This window comes from Leptidea sinapis, chromosome 24, assembly GCF_905404315.1.
Source record: "Leptidea sinapis chromosome 24, ilLepSina1.1, whole genome shotgun sequence".
NCBI lineage: Eukaryota > Metazoa > Arthropoda > Insecta > Lepidoptera > Pieridae > Leptidea > Leptidea sinapis.
In genome coordinates this window covers 5,784,930-5,792,829 of record NC_066288.1, presented here as the reverse complement: position 1 = coordinate 5,792,829, position 7,900 = coordinate 5,784,930, and the positions used below count along the sequence as shown (strand labels likewise).

Genomic DNA, 7,900 nt, shown 5'->3' with positions numbered 1-7,900 from the left:
GATAATAAGTAATATTAAACCTTTTTAATTGATTAATCACATCTCTCACTTAAGTGACCTTTTTTCTTAATGGCAAATAACGAAATGGGTGCTTCCCGTGTGGTCCCATTGTAATTTGGTCCAGATCTGACAATGGCATCCATGAGAAAACCATAAGTGCTATACATACGTATGCAAGCAAAGTCGATGATCACGCCAACCGATTTCGATGATTCTTTTTTTATTGGAAAGGATATACTTCGAAGATAGTTTGGTTAGGTTCTTATTACGGAATCCATGGCAAAGTAACGGAACTCTTCAATTAAGCGCTTACGTTCATTGCTGCATTGAAAAATTTAGTATACACATATTTAGACAAATTGTTAGTAAGTGTACTTCAAATTCACTAAAAATCAAAAAGTAAAAAAATTTTTAACAAAAAAAACAACCGACTTCAAAAACTCTATTCCAAAACAATAGATATAATATGCACTACAAAGTATTAAAATAATTGCGTATTTTTATACAACGTAATTAATAAATCTAATTCTAGTTACCATTATTGTAATTTTTTGGAGTCGGTGTCATCCAAGATAGGTTTGTAACTACATACATAGTTATAGGTAAGATGTGCTTGAGTCGTGAGGAGGCGAGAGGCGAGAGTGGGTCGCGGCGGAAGGACACCGATTCCAAAAATAACAATAACCGTAAGTTATTAAGTAATTATTTTAATACTTTTTAGTGCATATTATATCTGTTGTTTTGGAAGTGTTTTTGAAGTCGGTTGTTTTTTTTGTTAAATTTTTTTTTAAGATAGTGTTTGTTTACCATTTAAGACACGTAAGTAGACATAGACTATACGCTTATGGATTCACTCAGAGTAAAGGATTCTAAGAGGTCTGTTTCACGAATAGTCCACTCTGCTACTGGGATGTACCAGACCAGAGACGAGAGCAATATGCCAAGATATGTACAGAGCGCTAGAGTGCTTACCGGCTTGAAGTACTGTCTCTTTTTAATTCTATCGCCCAGTTCGAAATCACGAGACTAAGTACCCTATTTTAATACTTAGAGATGTTGTGTAAAAGAGTTGTAATACGACATGATATAGGTTTCGGTACTTATAATACTTCTGGCGTAAATTGAACAAAATTCACCTTTATAAATTAATTTTAAAATTATATATTATTTTGCTCCTGTGATTTCTCTGGTGTTGCAAGAGAATGTGGGCGGCGGTAATCACTTCATATCAGGTGACCAATACGCTCGTTGGTCCTCCTCTTGCATAAGTAAAAAAAATGTCTCCTGTAGGTAATAATATAACAGGAATAAACGTAAAATAGGCATAAAGGCATTTATTTTCTCAAAATTGATTCCTTTAGAATTCTTTTTGATGTCGTTTCTAATATATACTACTACTGCTTCGGAAACAAATCGGACTCTGAGAGAGAATAAGCGGAAGCGAACTCTCAAAAATAATTAGTACCGGAGTCAATTCAGTAACAGACAATCTGAAAAGAGAGAAAAAATAACCATCTGGGCATGTATTCATATAGATTTATGAATTATTTTTGGTCGTTTTGCATTCGTTTCATGTATATTTTTTCTACACTGACATCTATCACACAATCACAAGAATATCTACTTTTTCTTCTTTTTCAATTCCTTAATCATGCTTTCTAACTCACATACTCTTGTTTTCACTCGCGTGTGTTTTCTTTGGAGTTTTTCTATTTTAATAAGATGCTTTCGATGGCGTGCAATTTTCCTTCTTAATTCTCTTCGCAATTTTGATTCTTTTGGCGTATCGTAAACAGAATCAAGATCTGACGAATCATCTTCAAAGTGTATCTCCTCAATGGTAATGTCCGTGCTACTATCATCTGAATCGTCTGAACATTTTTCATTTTCAATTGTATCCGTTTCTTCTTCTCCATTACAACTTGTTACTGTAACAAACAAACTTGGACCGGTGTGAGAGATGGGCATCAAGTCACTCTGAAAACACAAAATAAATTCATAAAAGAAAAAAAATTGACACACTTTTACACAAAATATCTTGCCCCAAACTAGGCATAGCCTGTTGTACTATGGGTACAAGACAACGATAATATATTTAATACAATATACTTACTTAAACATACATAAATACTTATAAACATCCATGACTCGGAAACAAACATTAATATTCATCATAATAATGTTTATAGCACCTACCGGGATTCGAACCCGAAAATATAGCGATACTGAGGGTATACAATAATATGCAATGATCAGCATATTAGTCTTAGATGAAAGAAAGAAAAGAACGAAAAATCATTTATTCAATGGGGTCAAATGAAACTTATGAATGTCAGATTTACCACCATTTCGGAAAAATTAAGCTTTAATGAGGTGGCACAAAACAAGTCAATTTATAATCTTCAATCATTGTTGTTTATTTTGGTATAAAATGCTGTGTCTGTTCCATTGCAACACTTCCATGCAGAGTACATATTATATAACTTCCGTGAAAGGTAGTTTGCAATAAAAATCGGTATAAATTTGGTACAGATTCTTGGTAATATAATATAAAACTTAAATTTCTTTTAGACATACCGAATTATTTTCCGAAGAGGGATCAGAATCTTTCTCACTTCCATCCGACTCTTCGCCGTCATGTTTGAGAGATGCAAAAAATAATGCCTGCACACGTAAATTTTAATTTTATACATACAATGGCGCAACGACAATTTAAATGTGAAACTTAAATAAGTTTTTTTGGCTATGATGCGCTTGCCCCACCGGCGACGCTGAATGAGAATCGACTAGGGCTAGAAACTAAACATGAGTACATTGTAGTGAGCAGCTAGAAACGAGTTGGAGAAACCCCTCCAAACCCTCGCTCCAAATATTTGGGAGTACATTGTAACGTCCATCGGCTAATGTAAAATGGCGGCAGCGTGACGGTATGCGGTTTTACTTGGCTCCATATAATAATGTGACTCGAACGGTTCTTGAATGGTGTAATGTTACTTGAACGATGTTAAGAGCACCGGACCTCAGCACATGGTATTTCATATGCGTTCTGGGGCACCAACGTCGGCAACACGAACAGGTTCGATGATAACACATACAATTAAATGGAGCCACATACTTGTTTAGCATTTGCTGACGATATACAAAAAATGAACGAAATTGGTGCACTAATTAGGTTTAAATGTAGACTTAATCTTGAGCGAATATTAACGTGCTGTACATTGTACACTCGGGTCACGGGGTCACTGGGTCAATACTCAACGACTCAATGAATCTTTGCATATCAGAATACGATGTTGCCATCCCGTGCTTCATGTTCAAAGACACTGGTCGTTTGTCGGACAGAACAGAAGCGATGATGTCTTGTTTCTTCTTCGCTTCTCGCGGTGACTTCAAACGCGTCGGACCGTCCTAAAGTGAAAGAATGCGAACGGGCTTATGGTAAGGGCGTATGGTATCTATCGATAAATAGCTTCTTTTAAAGGAAATAATACCCGATTCAAAAAAGCTATTTAGCTTTTAATACTTAACGCACAGTGTTTCTAGAAATATCGTAAAAAAACCTTAAAACATTACGCACTTAGTATTTAAATTATTTTTTTTTGTTTAAGTAGTAAACAGATAATAATTATAACAAAGGAGAAATAAAAAATAACGTTTTTTAATGTCTAACATGTTATGTAATACAAAGCAATCAATTTTTATTAAACCGGTACCGTTTTTAAAACTTAGATACTTAGAAACTTACCCGTTGCTACTCAGGTTTTTTTAGACGGACAAATGAGCGTTCGGGACACCTGATGTTATTTGGTCACCGCCACCCACATTCTCTTACAACACCAAAGGAATCACAGGAGCGTTGCCGGGCTTTAAGAAAGTTGTACAGGCTGATTTAATTAATGATATCCATGTCAAGGAAGAAAGTTCTTTGAAAAAGGCATTATTCTGTAAGGAAACACTTGACATCCTGATGGTGTATATGATATCTTAATTTGTAGCGAGTCGTGCGAAAGTGGAATTCGGCGGAAGGAATCAGGTCAAGCAGTTCTTCGGAAAACTCCCAGCAACGCCAAGTGATCTATCTGTTCACAGAGCTCTGGATCACTGACAATTCAAGCAGCTATGCGTTGCATGTGGTCAATAGGTTCTAGCTGATACTGGGGTGCGTCGGACCAGAGATGGCAGCAATACAGGTAGTATGCGGTGTTCCTGCACTTTTGGAGAGCGCTAGAATCTAGGTCAGCCTGAAGTATTACCGTGATCTATTAATGACACCCAGCTTCTTTGAAGCAAATTTGGCTTCCTTGACACCTTTCAGATGACCTGACGCGGTCCTCAAAATCTACTCCAAGCAGAGAGTACACCCTACTCTCGAAACTGTAGAAACTTTGACAGCAGATATCCTCCCCAACGAACACACATACCCATATTATTATTTACTCCGGTTTTTTTTGCGAGTTAGGAACTTAATCCGAACGAGTCTGGTCGGATCGTACTATCGTCATAGGAAGACAGCAGTACTTTGCCAAGTCAAAAAACCCTTTTAGTCACTCACAACTCACAAAACAGTAGTTTCGTATGTTTAATCGTAAAAAAAATACTTTTTAAAAGTTCATTAAATTTATAATTTGTTTAAATTATAACATTCGAATAACACAAAAATAGTTGTATCCTAGCCTTGGGTAGGTATTTGGTAATGGTTGCTGAATAAGTGCAAAAAAGTATCGATAATCTATAATTGTGAGGTATTCCCTATTAATGATCGATAATCGCGAGTCTTCTGGACGGATAGATAATGTGTTTGCCTTTCGAAGAAATCAAGCTGAAATGGACACTTACTACTACTGTATGTGTGTACATGTGTAAGTTATGTTTTTAGGTTTGTTAATTGTTATTGCTTTTTACGGTGAATTTGACACTTATTTTATCTTTGACGTTTGCATATACGGTTGAGTTTTTTTTGAAGATAAGACAAGATGCACAATATTGAATTTAAAAATCAGTTCAGCTATATCAGAATAAAAAAGTGTTCGTAAGAATGAACATAGTGAATTTTTACTTCATGGCAAATAATCAAATAAATCAAAGGTGAAGCCGACGATCCAGAGGTCAATGTTCTTTGTCTGTACAGTACTGTTCACTGTTAGTTCATTTATTTAAATATTAATTTTATTTGAAAGTTTCACTTGTTCAATTTAAAGTTTTTCATTAAAAAATTAATTTTCCGATAGTTTTGTGGACTTGTATTACTTATATTTTTATTTCTAATACTCAGTCCATACTGTAGAAGAGTTGCCGATAGTGTCGGTAACCGTCAAGTCTTAATAAAATACGACACCACAAATATTTTAACTGAGACTGTTAATAATTTAAAAATAAATATATTCCATGAGACTTAAGTTTTAAATAATAGAACGATATTGGTATTGTTATATAATAATTGTATTGTATGTCTGTGACTTAAGCTTACCTGAGTTGGGATAACAGATTTTTTTAGTCTACGACGACCTGTCGCAGTGACACGATAGAAATCACTGTCACGGAAATGCTCAGAACATATACAGGTTCTTGCCGATGGTTTCCATTTTTGTTCCTCACGACTGCTGCGTATTATTGTTATCCAACGATTTCTCATAGCTTGATCGGAAGGAACTCTGCAAGAAAATGATGTCTCAATGAGACATGACTTGGAACACATTTTGTGTGGCAGCCTTTGCATGGTTAATCTTTTAATATGATAACTGATTAATTATCATAGTATTTGCTTGGTGGTGGCTTCAGTGCGGACCATGGACAACCATTAGTGGCCCACAATGTAAATAAGTCCATTCCTTGAAAAATGTAAGCCTACATTCATTTTAGTAAAGGCTATGTAATCCAGCACTCCATCAGGGGTCAGCTTGGTTTCCATCCTTGGATTGCCTCATCCACACGGATGTCATCCGCACCCCATGCTAGCAATTCAGTCTTGAGTCGTCTTTTGGTGTGAAAACGTCATATCATGTTGAAGGTAATGCCTCCAAATTTGCCAGAACTTTAAAAAGTGAGCCTAGCCTTAGCAGTTTGATGCTTTTTAATTTTAGGGGCTAATTTGTTTCAATAGATTAACACTTCAGTTTAAGTTCGGGTTGTAATAACCATTTATTTTAAGAGAAATGCAGATATATAAATTAAATATTAGCTACTGATCCTAATAATTCAAATTAAATGATTATAGATATTATATGGATCATACAAAAATACATGTTGTTTTGAGATGAGAGAGTGAATTCCAAGCGGAAGAAGAAAGGAATAATATAAATAAGCAAACAATAATTATTTTCTTTTTTTAAATTTAAGAATCACATTAATTTTTGTAGGTATTTATAATACAACATATTCATTCTTAGTTATTAATTATTTTCAAAGCATTGTGTATGTATATAAATATGTGTGAATTAAATTCCATAGATAATCACTTCATAATATAATATAGGTCAAAAATCTCAAATGTTAATGTTATCTAAACTGCAAAATACTGTGTTGAGCAATTTGCGACATGCTATATAACGACCTCCCCATTTTGTAAACGCAACAGATGTGTAAATAACACCCCACACTGAAGGTCAATAAACCAGAGTTGTTGTGTTTCAGCACCCAATGAGTTATCTTATTAGCAGCCCATCCTCCCTGTTAATTCAGTTGGTATTGTAAGTTAAAAGTTTTTATATATAAAACAAATTCATCACTAAAAATTTTAATATTATGATTAAGTTTCAGAATCTAGCCACATTTGAGTGAGTGGTTTAATATATCTCTATTTGCTATAATCATTTCATTGAAATGACCCAGACTAATCTGACTATGCCTAAGCTGCCAATATATAAAAAAAAACCCTTCAGATTGTTACTTTGTAGTCTTACAATTTAAAAAAATATATTAATACCTCATAAAGGATACAAAGTTACTTACTGGTGAAAGGTGACCTTTTTTTCATTTCCAATAGAATTACCATAATTCCGGCAACATTTTATTGCACAACTTGTCATCTCTCCTTTGTAATATTAAAGTGCCCAGGAACAGAATCGGATGCTTTTACAATGGAACCATTGTTGTTATAAATATTAAAAATAGATAAGTAGTTCAGTTCAGACTTCTTCGAATATTCTCATGCCAACATATTAAGCCCTAAGGGGATGTAAATACGTCATATTATGTTATACCAGACCAAACAAATAAACAAATTCTTTGCGCTAAACTTACAATCGTTTGAAGCCTTAAAACGTCGGTAAATAAGATGTTATTAATTTACACATTACTTGTAAACAAACTCTTTTCCGTTGCCCTTACTCTTAATACGTTAAATAATTATGATATAATCAAACCTCTAAATTATTCAAATAGTATGAATTGAGAAATGAAAACACAACAAATAAAAATTAAAAATAAAACACAGCCAAAAGAGCAACCCGTAACCAGCCTAGCGGAACTGCTCTGAACAAAGAGATTAAGAGAATTTTAAACTTGGCTCTGAAGCAGTGTTGCCAGATACAAAAGTTGAAAATGAGGTAGCGGTACTTTAAATGCGGATTTTCAACAAAAAAAGCGGAACTTCTTGTTTAAACATTGTATATTATAGGTACATTATCGATTGTTCTTTCTCCATAAGCTTTATCTTTTTATATGTTTATTCATACCAGGACGAGATTTTATAAATGAAAGGGGCAGTGCGGCCGATATTGATACTATCTTTGTGCTGCAGAAGAGGACTATTCGCGCGATTTATAACCTAGGTCCTAAAGAATCATTAAGGACGCGTTTACGAATCCGACAAAAATAACATAATTTTCGGTAGAGTTTGTGATGAAATGAAACTAATTCTAACAAAACTAAAAATTGCCATAAATAGATTACTTCTTTATCT

General features: G+C 34.3%; 1 long non-coding RNA gene across 1 annotated transcript; it reads right to left on the bottom strand.

Annotated features, from left to right (window-relative positions):
• Positions 1-1,319: 1,319 nt before the first annotated feature.
• LOC126971710 (uncharacterized) lies at positions 1,320-7,465 on the bottom strand. Its single transcript, XR_007730960.1, has 5 exons — positions 7,240-7,465; positions 6,949-7,164; positions 5,468-5,651; positions 2,578-2,664; positions 1,320-1,977 (listed from the first exon to the last, which is right to left on the bottom strand). It is a non-coding gene; the product is annotated as an uncharacterized LOC126971710 (long non-coding RNA).
• Positions 7,466-7,900: the final 435 nt, after the last annotated feature.